The sequence below is a fragment of the Sapajus apella genome, unplaced genomic scaffold (assembly GCF_009761245.1).
Source record: "Sapajus apella isolate SASKATOON/1434 unplaced genomic scaffold, GSC_monkey_1.0 scaffold261, whole genome shotgun sequence".
Classification (NCBI taxonomy): domain Eukaryota; kingdom Metazoa; phylum Chordata; class Mammalia; order Primates; family Cebidae; genus Sapajus; species Sapajus apella.
The window spans coordinates 256,333-269,295 of record NW_022437201.1 but is presented as its reverse complement, the minus strand read 5'-3'; positions in this window follow the sequence as shown (position 1 = coordinate 269,295).

Here is a 12,963-nt window from a genome sequence, read left to right as displayed (position 1 = left end):
CAATGAATTTGGGAATGCAGCTATCTCTTCAAGATCCTGATTTCAATTCTTTCGGATATTTAATGAGATGTGAGATTGTTGGATCATATGGTAATTCTATTTTTAATTTTTCAAGAATACTGTTTTCCTCAATGTATACCAATTTACATTCCCATCAACCTTGTGCAAGGGTTCCCTTTTCTCTACATCCTAGTCAACATTTGTTATCTCTTGTCTTTTTTATAATAGCTATCCTAACAGGTGTGAGGTGATATTTCATTGTGGTTTTGTTTTCTCTGATGATCAGTAATGTTGAGCACCTTTTCATATATCTGGTGGTCATTTGTGTAACTTCTTTGCAAAAATGTCTATTGAGCTTCTTCGCCCATTTTTCTTTTCTTTTCCTTTTTTGTTTTTTTTCTCCTGAGATGGAGTCTTGCTCTGTCACCAGACTGGAGTGCAGTGGTGCGATCTCAGCTCACTGCAGCCTCTGTCTCCCAGGTTCAAGCAATTCTCCTGCCTCAGCCTCCTGAGTAGCTGGGACTACAGGCATGCGCCACCACGGCCAGCAAATTTTTTTTGTATTTTTAGTAGAGACGGGGTTTCACCACATTAGCCAGGATGGTCTCGATCTCTTGACCTCGTGATCTGCCTGCCTCACCCTCCCAAAGTGCTGAGATTACAGGCATGAGCCACCCCACCCGACCTCTTTGCCTATTTTTAATTGGATTATTAGGAGTGGGTTTTTTTCTGAGTTTTCTTTATTTTTCTTGTTTTGTTTTTGCTAATGAGTTGTAGGACTTCCTCACAAATTTTGAATATTAACCCTTTATCAGGTGTATGGTTTACAAATGTGTTCTCTCATTCTGTCAATTACATTTTCATTTCATTGATTGTTTTCATTGCTGTGCAAAAGCTTTTTAGTTTGATGTAACCCTACTTGTTTATTTTTGCTTTTGGTGTCATGTGCAAAAAAACAATATTGTTGAGAACAATGTCAAGGAGATCTTTTTCCTATTTTTTGGTAAGAGTTTAAGGTTTCAAGTATTACATTTAAGTAATTAATCCATTTTGAGTTAATTTTTTTAAGTAGTGTAAAATAAGGGTCCAATTTCTTTTATTTTTTTTCTTTTCTTTTTTTTCTTTTGCCTGTGGATATCCAGTTTTCCCAATACCATTTATTGAAGAGCCTTTCCCTATGATGTGTTTTTGACACCTTTGTCAAAAATAAGTTGACTGTAGATGCATGAGTATTTCTGGGCATTCTATTTTGTTCTATTGGTCTGTGTGTCTGTTTTATGCCAGTACCATGCTGTTTTGCTTTCTACAGCTTTGTAATGTAGGTTGAAACCTGGAAGTGTGATGCTTCTAACTTTGTTAGTCTTTCTTAAGATTGCTGTGAAATCAGAGTCTTTCATGGTTTCATACAAATTTTAGTATTTTTTATTAATGTGAAAAATCAGATGGGAATTTTGATAGGATTTTCATTGGATTGCTTTGAGTAGTATGGACATTGTAACAATGTTAATTCTTCCATTTCAATAACTCAGGATATCTTTCCATTTATTTATATCTTCAATTTATTTTTATTATATCTTCAATTTCTTTCATCAGTGTCTTATAGATTTCACTGTACAGATATTTCACCTCCATGATTAAATTTATTTCTAAATATTTTATTCTTTTGGATGTTACTGTACATAAGATTGCTTTTCCAATGTTTCTTTCTGATTGTTCATTGATTAATTCTATCACTTCTATGGATTCCTTAGGATTTTCTATATACAAGATCATGCCATCTTCAAATAGAGATAGTTTTATTCCTTCCTTTCTAATCTGAATACCTCTTATTTATTTTGCTGAACTACTTGCACTGGTTATAACCTCCAGTAAAATGTTGAGTAAAAATGGTGAGAGCAGACATCCTTGTCATGTTCCTGATCTCAGGGGGAAGGCTTCAGTCTTTGAAAAGAAGTATGATGTAAGTGGTTGATTTTTCATAGATGTTCTGTATCATGTTGAGGAAGGTCCCCTCCTGCTCCTAGTTTTTTAGTGTTTTTATCATGAATGAATGTTGGATTTTGTCAAATCCTTTTTCTGCATTTATGGAGCTGGTCATGTATTTTTTAGTTTTGTTTTATTAATATGATGTATTATATTAAGTGATTTTTTAATATTAAATGAATCTTGCATTCCTGGGATGAATCCCATTTGGTCATGGTGTATAACTCTTTTTATGTGTTGCCATATTCTGTTTGCTAGTATTTTTTTGAAAGTGTCTGTATCCATATTCATAAGAGATTTTGATCTGTAGTTTTGTTTTTTTTTTTCCTTGTGGTGTATTTGGTTTGGGTATCAGGGCAGAAAAAGTCATAAATTCTGGCACGGTAGCTCTCGCCTGTAATCTCTGCACTTTGGGAGGCAAAGGCTGGCAGATCACCTGAGGTTGGGAGTTCGAGACCAGCCTGGCAACGTGGAGAAACCACGTCTCTAGCAAAAATACAAAATTAGCCAGTCATGTTGGCAGATGCCTGAATTTCCAGCTCTTCAGGAGGCTGAGACAGGAGAATTGCTTGAACCCAGGAGGCAGAGGTTGTGGTGAGCCAAGATTGCACCATTGCACTCCAGCCTGGGAACAAGAATGAAACTCTGTCTCAAAACAAAAAAGTCATAAATTCATAAAATGAGATGAGAAGCATTTCTTCTTCTATTTTTTGGAAGAGTTCAGGAAGAATTCGTATTTTAAAAAATGGTTGAGAGACTTTAATGATGAAGTCATGTGGGCCTGGTCTTTTCGTTATGGGTAGTTTTAAATTATTGATTCAAGCTCTTCACTTATTATGGGTCTATGAAGATTCATACTTGAATCACTTTCAGCAGTTTGTGTTTTCAGGAATTTTTCCATTTCATCTAAGTAATCTAATTTGTGGGTGTACAGTTATTCATGGTATTTCTTTCTACTCCTTCTTACTTTTGTAAAGTCAGTAGTAATCATCCCTCTTTAGTTTCTGATTCTGGTAATTTGTGTCTTCACACCCTTTTTACTTGGTCAGTTTAGCTAACAGTTTGTCAATTTTGTTGAGCTTTTCAAAAAACTAGCTTTTGGTTTCTTTGATTTTCTTGATTGGTTTCCTATTCTCTATTTCATTAATTCCCATAATAATCTTTATTATTTCCTCTGTTTGCCTAAGGTTTGGGTTGTTTTCCTTGTTGTGTCTTAAGGTGGAAGGTTAGGTTATAAATTTGTAGTCTTTCTTCATTCTTAACATAAGTATTTACAGCTATAAATTATCCTCTAAGCACTGAGTTTGTTGCATTGCATAAATTTCATTATTCTATGTCGTCATGTTATTCATTTCAAGAGATTGTCTAATTAATTTCCCTTTTGATTTTTTCTTTGATCCATTGGCTACTTAGGAGTATGTTGCTTAATTTTCACATACACGTGAGTTTCCCAAATTCCTATTATTGATTTCAAATTAAATATTTGTGGTCAGAGAACATACTTTGTATGATTTCTTTCATTTTAAATTTACTGAGATTTTGCCTATGGAATAGCATTTGCTCTATCCTGGAGAATGTTCCATATGCACTTGAGAAGAATGTATATTCTATTGTTGTTGAATAAAAGGCTTGATGGCTGTTAGGACTTATGGCTTTATAGTGTTATTCAAACCTAATTCCTTGCTAATCTTATGTATCATCATTCTATCATTATTGAAAATGGGATATTGACATCTTCAATAACTATTTTTGAATTATATATATTTTTACCTTCATTTCTGTCAGTTTTTACTTCATGTGTCTTAGTGCTCTGTTATTAGGTGCATATATAATTGTTATACCTTTCTAATGCATTGACTCTTTTATCATTATAAAATGTTCCTTTCTGTCTCTAGTAACACACTTTTTGGGTTAAAGTTTCCCTTGATTGATAATGGTATAGGTACTCCAACTTTGCTGTGGTTGCTACTTTCTTTTTCCCTCCCCTTTAGAAGGTTTTATACTTTGAGTCTCTAATCAGAACAAGTCACATGACTCTGCCTTACCAAGTGGTTGTGTGGGAAATCAAGATCAGAAAATAGATTATTTGGTAAAGGCTATTGTGATTTACATAGGCACTAAATTGCAGAGAAATTTGACTGAGTTAAATGCAATGTTACTCCCTCACCATATATGGCAAATAAAAATAAAAATGTAGAATGGGATGAGGAGGAGCAAGATGACAGAATAAGAGCCTGCACCATTTGTCCCACATGCAGGAACACCAAATTTTAACAATTGTCTGCACACAGAAAAGCACCATTGCAAAAAATCAAAAATCAGGCAAGCAATCATAGTATCTGCTTTTTTTTTTTTTTTTTTTTTGAGATGGAGTTTCTCTCTTGTTACCCAGGCTGGAGTGCAATGGCCTGATCTTGGCTCACCACAACCTCCGCTTCCTGGGTTCAGGCAATTCTCCTGCCTCAGCCTCCTGAGTAGCTGGGATTACAGGCACACGCCACCATGCCCAGCTGATTTTTTTTTTTGTATTTTTTTTAGTAGAGACGGGGTTTCACCATGTTGACCAGGGTGGTCTTGATCTCTTGACCTCGTAATCCACCGGCCTCAGCCTCCCAAAGTGCTGGGATTACAGGCGTGAGCCACTGTGCCCGGCGCAGTAACTGCTTTTAACTTCATATCATCGAAAGAGGCATTGAAGAGAGTCAGAGAGACAGTCTTGAGTCACCAGTGCCACATCTCCTTCATCCCCCAGCAGTGGCCATGCTGCATGGAGACTCTGTGCAGTTGAGGGAGGGAGAGTGCAGCAACTGGAAGACTTAACATCGAACTCAGTGCTGCTCTATCACAGCAGAGAGGAGAGCAAAACTGTGCTGGGTTCAGCCAGCACCCATGCAGAGAGAGAGCATTTGGACGAGACTCAGACAGAGAAATGCCCACTCCGGTAATTGGAACTTGAGTTTCTTGGCAAGCCTTGCCACTGTGGACCACAGTGCTCTGGGGTCCTAGGTAAACTTGAAAGGCAGTCTAGGACACAAGAACTGCAATTCCTAGACAATTCTTACTGCTGGGCTGGGCTCAGAGCCAGAGGACTAGGGTGGCACATGACATAGGGAGACAAGCTGGGCAGCTAAAGGAGTGCTTGCACCATACTTTCCCCAACCCAGGCAGTGCAGCTCACAGCAACAAAAGTGACTACTTCCTTCTGCTTAAGGAGCGGAGAGCAAAGAGTAAAAAGGAAACAGGACTTTGTCTTGCATCTTGCATACTAGCTTAGCCACAGTAGGATTCTGATTGACTCTGACTCAGGCAGAATCAGTCATGAGGCCCCCATTCCAGGCCCTAGCTCCCAGACAGCATTTCTAGATATACTCTGGGTCAAAAGGGAACAAGCTGCCTTGAAGGGAAGAAACAGTCTTGATAGGATTCATCACCTGCTTACAAAAGAGCCCTTGGGTCCTGAATAATCAGCAGCAATACCCAGGTAGTATGCCATGAGCCTTGGGCTGTGAGACCTGCTGGCTTCATGTATCACCCAGCACATTCCCAGCTGTGCTGTACGGAGAAAGACTCCTTCTGTTTGAGAAAAGCAGAGTGAAAAGTTAAGGAGACCTTGTCTCGCACCTTAAGTATCAGCTTGACTACAGTGGGGTAGAGCAAGAAGCAGGCTCTTGGGGTCCCTAGGTCCAGGCCTAGAATCTTGAACAGCATTTCTGGGCCTTCTCTGGGACAGGGAAGAGATCATTGCCCTGAAGGGTGAGTTTAAGCCCTGGCATCATTCACCACAAGCTGACTGAAGAGCCCTAGGGCCTTAAGTGAACAATGGCAGTGGCCTGGCAGAAATCCCCATAGGCCAGTGGTGGTGGTGACCACAGGGAAAGGCTCCTCTGCTTACGGAAAGGGAGGGAAGGACTACATCTTGTGGTTTGAGTGCCAGCTTAGCTGCAGTAGCATAGAACATCAGGTAAATTTCTAAGGTTTTTTTTTTTTTACTCAAATCCCTGGCTTCCACACAGCATCTCTGGACCCACCTGGGGCCTAGAAGAATTCACTGTCCTGAAGGGAAGAACACAAATCTCATTGACTTTGCCATCTGCTGATGGTAGAGCCCTAGGGCTGAGTGAATATAGATGGTAGCCAAGTAATGGTTACCAAGGGCCTTGGGCAAGACTCAGTGCTGTGCTGGCTTCAGGTCTGACTCAGTGAAATCCCAGTAGTGTAGTCACAGGGGTCCATGCACCATCACACTCCTAGTTCCACATGGCTCAGCAGAGAGAGAGAGAGAGAGAGAGTCCCTATTTGTTTGGGAAAAACTAAGGGAAAAGAACAAGAGTCTAGACCTGGTAATTCAAAGAATTCTTTTGGATCTTATCTAAGACCACCAACACGGTAACCAATAACCAGTGTTATTGGGCTTGGAGCCCAATTCCTTTAGAATACCTGGAAAACCTTCTCAGTAATGACAGGAACAAGCCAGCCCAGACTGTGAAGACTACAATAAGTACCTAACTCTTCAGTGTCCAGACACTGATGAACATCTACAAGCATCAAGATCTTCTAGGAAAACATGACCTCATCAAATGAATTAAACAAGACACCAGTGACCAAACCTGGAGAAACAGAGATATGTGACCTTTCAGGTGAAAATTCAAAATGGCTGTCTTGAGGACCTCAAAGAAATTTAAGATAATACAGAAAAGGAACTCAGAATTCTATCAAATAAATTCCACAAAGAAACTAAAATAATCATAAAGAACCAAGAAGAAATTCTAGAGTTGAAAAATGCAATTGATATACTGAAGAATGCATCAGAGTCTGTTAATTTATCAAGCAGAAGAAATAGTGAGCTTGAAGACAGATTATTTGAAAATACACTGTCAAAGGAGAAAAAAATAAAAAAGAATGAAGCATGCCTACAAGATCTAGAAAATAACCTAAGAAGGGCAAATCTGAGAGTTATTGCCCTTAAAGATTAAGTAGAGAAAGATATAAGAATAGCAATTCATTCAAAAAAATAGTATCAGAGAACTACCCAAACCTAGAAAAAGTTATCAACATTCAAGTACAAGAAGGCTATAAAGTACCAAGCAGATTTAACCCAAAGAAGACTACCTAAAGGCATTTAATAATCCAACTCCCAAAAGTCAAACATAAAGAGACGATCCTAAAAGTAGCAAGGGAAAATAAATAAATAACATACAATGGTGTTCCAATACATCCAGCAGCAGACTACTCAGTGGAAATCAAACAGGTCAGGAGAGTGTAACATGACATATTTAGAGTATTGAAGGAATAGAACATCTGGTGAATATATCCTCAAGAATGAAGGACCAATAAAGACTTTCCCAGAAAAACAAAAGCTGAGAGATTTCCTAAAACCAGATTTGTTGTACAAGAATTGCTAAAGAAAGTTCTTCAATCAGAAAGAAAACTATGTTAATAAGCAAGAAGAAATCATCTGAAGGTACAAACTCACTGGTAATAGTAAGCACAAAGGAAAGCACAAGATAGTATAACACTGTGATTTTAAAGTGTAAACTACTCTTATTTTAAGTGGAAAGACTAAATAATGAGCCAATAAAAAAACACAACTTTTCAAGACACAGACAGTACAATAAGACATAAAGAGAAACAACAAAAAGTTAAAAAGTGGGGAGATCAATTTAAAGTGTAGAGTTTTTATTCATTTTCTTTTTCATGTTTGTTTATGCAATCAGTGTTAAGTTGTCATCTGTTTAAAATAGTGGGTTATAAAATAGCATTTGAAAACCTCATGGTAACCTCAAATTGAAAAACACACAATGGATACACAAAAAATAAAAAGCAAGAAATTAATTCATACCACGCAAGAAATCACCTTTACTAAAAGAAAAACAGGAAGGAAAGAGAAAAGGTAGAGAAGACCACAAAAGAGCTGGAAAACAAATAAAATATCAGGAGTAAGCCCATACTTACCAATAATAACATTGAATGTAAACGGAACAAATATTCCAATCACAAGACATACACTGGTTGAATGGATTAAAAAAAAAAAGAAAAGAAAAACAAGACCTAAGGATCTGTTGCCTACAGGAAACACACTTCACCTATAAAGATACATATAGACTGAAAATAAAGGGATGGAAAAAAGTATTCCACGCCAATGGAAACCAAAAAAAAGAGAAAGAGTAGCTATAGTTATATCAAACAAAATAGATTTCAAGATAAAAAATAAGAGACAAAGAAGATTATTATATAATGACAAAGGGGTCAATTCAACAAAAGGATATTACAATTGTAAATACATAGACACCCAACACTGGAGCAACAAGATATATGAAGTAAACATTATTAGAGCTAAAGAGAGAGCTGGACCTCAATACAATAATACTCGAAGACTTCAAAGAAATATCAGACTTAATCTGCATTATAAAACAAATGAACATAATAGATATTTATAGAACATCTCATCCAATGGCTGCAGAATACACATTCTTCTCTTTAGCATATGAATCATTCTCAATGATAGACCATATGTTAGGTCATAAAATAAGTCTTAAAACATTTAAATAATTAAGATAATGTCAAGCATCTTCTCCAACTACAATGAAATAAAACCAGAAATCAATAACACGAAAAGTTTTGGAAACTACATAAACATATGGAGTTAAACAATGTGTTCCTGAATGACCAATAAAGAAATTAAGGTCAATAAATTAATGGTCAATAATTAATGGTCAATAAAGAAATTAAGAAGAAAAATTTAAAAATTATTGAAACAAATTATAATGGAAACACAACATACCAAAACATGGGACACAGCAAAAGCAGCCCAAAATTAGGAAAAGAAAAGATCAGAGCAGAAATAAATGAATTTGAAAGAAATAAAAGATACAAGAAGAAAATAAAACTACAGGCCAATATCCCTGATGAATGTAGATGCAAAAAGTCTCAAAAAATTAGTATCAAGCCAAATACAAAAGTGCATTAAAAGGATCATATACCATGACCAAGTGGGATTTATCCCTGGGATACAAGAATGGTTCAACACATGCAAATCAATCAATGTGATACATCTTATCAACAAAATGAAGGATAAAAACCATATCATAATTTCAATTGAAAATGAAAAAGCATTTGATAAAATTCAACATCGCTTCATGCTAAAAATCCTCAAAAAAGTGGGGCTAAAAGGAAAATACTTCACCATAATAAAAGCCATATACAACAGATCCACAGCTAGTAGAGTAGTGAATGGGAAAAAAAATGAAAGCCTTTTCTCTAAAATCTGGAATGTGACATTGATGCCCATTTTCACTACTGTAATTTAACATAGAACTGGAAATCCTAGCTAGAGTAATTAGACAAGAGAAAGAAATAAAGGGCATCCAAATTGGAAAGGAATAAATCAAATAATCCTTGTTTGAAGATGATACTATCTTATATTTGGGAAAAGCCTAAAGATGCCCCAAGGAATCTATTAGAACTATTAAATAAATTTGGTAACATTGCAGGACACAAAATCAACATACCAGTAGCTTTTCTATATGCCAATAGTGAATAATTTGAAAAAGAAATCAAAACATAATCTCATTTACAATAGCCAAGAGTAATATTAAATACCTAGGAGACAACTTAAAGAAGTGAAAGATCTCTACAATGAAAACTATAAAACTATATATAGATTGGAAAAATCAATATTGTCAAAATGTTCATACTATCCAAAGCAATCTACAGATTTAGTGCAATCCCTATCAAAATAGTAATGACATTCTTTACAGAAATAGAAAAACAATCTTAAAATTTATATGGAACCACGGGAGACCAGACTAGCCAAAGCTATCCTAAGCAAAAAGAACAAAACTGGAGGAATCACATTACCTGATTTCAAATTATACTACAGAGCTATAGTAACCAAAACAATATGGTACTGCCCCCCAAAAGACAGGTAGACCAATGGAACAGAATAGAGAACCCACAAACAAATGTACACGCCTGAATTCATTTTAGACAAAGGGACCAAGAATATACACTGGGGAAAAAAACAATCTCTTCAACAAATAGTGCTGGGAAAATTGGATATTCATATGTAGAAGAATGAAAGTAGACCCCAATATCTCACTATATATAAAAATCAAATCAAAATGAATTAAAACTTTGAATGTAGGACTTCAAACTATGAAACTACTAAAGAAAAAATTGGGAAAAATCTCCAGAACATTGGTCTGGGCAAAGATTTCCTGAGCAATACCCACAAGCACAGGCAACCAAATCAAATATGTACAAATGGAATCACATAAAGTTAGAAAGCTTCTGCACAGCAAAAGAAATAAGCAACAAAGTAAGAAAGAGCTCAAAGAATGGGAGAAAATATTTGAAAACTACCCATCTGACAAGGAATTAATAACCAGAATATAAGGCATTCAAACAGCTCTGTAAGCAAAAGTCTAATAAGATCATGTCACCTGCAAACAGATACTCTTACTTCTTCCTTCCCAATTTGAATGTGTTTTATTTCCTTCTCTTGCCTAATTGCTCTAGCTGCATCCAGTACTGTGTTAAATAAAAGTGGTAGGAATAGGCATCTTTGTCTTGCTCCATATCTTACAGAAAAAGCTTTTGGTTTTTCATCATTGAATATGATGTTTGCAGTGCATTTTCGTATATGACCTGTATTATTTTAAGTTCCTTTTATACCTTATTTGTTGAGAGTTTTTAGCATGAAAGGGTCTTGAATTTTGTCACATATTTTTGTGCATCTATTAATATGATCATGTGATTTGTACCCTTCATTCCATTAATATGGTGTATTACATTGATTGATTTGAGTATGTTGAACCACCCTTGCTTCTTAGGCTAACTTCCACTTGGTCATGGTTTATAATTCTTTTAATGTGCTATTGAATCCTATTTGTTAATATTTTGTTGAAGATTTTTGTTATCTCTAGTCTGCAGTTTTTCTTTATTGATTTTATCTCTGAATGATATATCCACAGTTGTAAGTGGGGTCTTAAAGTCTCCTACTACCATTGTATTGCTATGTTTTTCTCCCTTCACATCTGGCAATGTTTATATATTTAGGTGTCTTGATGATATGTGCTAATATATTTATAATTTTTATATTTTACTGTTGAATTGACCCTTTTATCATTATTTAACAATCTCCTTTGTAATTACATTTATAGTGACATTTTTTACAATCTATTTTGTCTAAGTATAGTGTCTCAACAGGCAGAGGAGAAAGAACAGGGTCTAGCTGCTATATTAAAAAGTTCCTGGAATCCAACTGTTTGTTAATCATTTTTCTGCTCATGCCCACTGAATTGCTTGGCTCAGGCAGGAAACTTGGTGAATAGAGGCCTGGGACAGGTGAGAAAACATGTCTGTCTATTGTCTTTGTCTTCTTGTGGTGACAGGTTAAGGCAAACAACTGAGACAGGCTGTTAGGGAAACCAAAGCTGAATCTGAGTCATGACAAAAATAACAAGTGAAACTTGAGACACAAGTTAGATTAGGGAAGCTCACTCACAGGTGTGCAATTCTGAGCAAATGAGCACAGTGACTCAGTCTGACTGGAGTGAAAGTAGCTGTGGTTGTTGTGGTGACGAGGAATGCTATGAGGCTGGAAGGAAAGTAGGACTCAGATTACAGAAAGAGTACATGCATGTTGTGTTTGGGGTGTCTTTATCATTTAAATATCAGTACATAGCTTTTCTTTCATTATTCATATTTCACATTCTCTTTACACTTTGAACTATGTTAACAATTTACTTAGAGCTAACTCTTTTCATTTGAAAATTCCTTTTTAAAATTGAGAAAGAGCATCGCTGAAATCTGTTAAGTCTTTGATGTTTTGAGAAGGGTAACAGATTTGGAACTGTCAAATCCTGAATACCAGAGACAAGTTGCATTTTATTTATTCCAGTTTATGGGTAAGATATGTAGATAGCTTTGACTATGGCCTAAACCTCTTGCTGTTTCCAAATCATAAATAAGTTAGATTTAACTTGTATTAAATGCATCTCTGCCCCTCCAAAAATCAGTCTCCCTTTCTCTGTCCAAACATGACCCTTTGTCCTGTTCCCTTATCTCTATTCTGTCTTTACCCTGGACTTTGACATTGTGGACATATCTAGATTTTACCGACTTCTATTAATCTGCAAATACGGGTCATTCTGCTCTTATAAAAATTATTATCCAGCTCTTCTTGCACTTTCCTCCCAAGACACATATAAATAATGAATAATGTTTACATGCTCACAGACCTAGGTTTTTCTCTGGTGATGTGCCCCATTATCTTTTCTCTCTGAACGCCTGGACTTGATCCCATCCATGTCCCTGAGTCATTTATGGGTAGCCAAAGACCAACTCAAAATCTCTTTTGTTTACAGGTGTTCACCACAGAAGAATAAATACCATCCTTCTGTGAAGTAGTGTCCTCATCTTTCCTTCTAGGTAGAAACACAACTACTCTAGAAGTGAGAGAACAGAGCTCAGCAAGGAATCGACACACAAGCTTCCTGCAAGGACATCCTGCAGCAATTATGAAACTGTATTGTGCAGAGAGGTGACAGTTAGGAGATTCTTCCTACAATGTCATTCATCCACTCCTATTCAACAAATATTTATTTATCTTCTATGGTGTACCAAGTGCTGTTTTAGATGCTAAAAATATAGTAGTGAATAAGGTAGGTAAAATTACCTGAATTTGTGGAGCTTATATTATAATTGAGGAAGATAGGTAAAAATATAAATAAATAAAATGCATAGGATTTTAATGGTGATAAGCACTAAGGAGAAAGGTAAGGCATGGAAGTGAGATGGGAAGGCTGAAGGGATTACAGTGTTAGGTAGGGTTGTTGGAGATGGGCTAACTGTGTAAGTGATTAGCTGAGTAAATAACTGAAGGAGGTAAGGTAGAAAGTCATTTGGATATCGGTCGTGATGGTAATGATGATGGCAGTTGTGGTGGATATTTCAGGCAGAGGAGACATCAACTGCAGT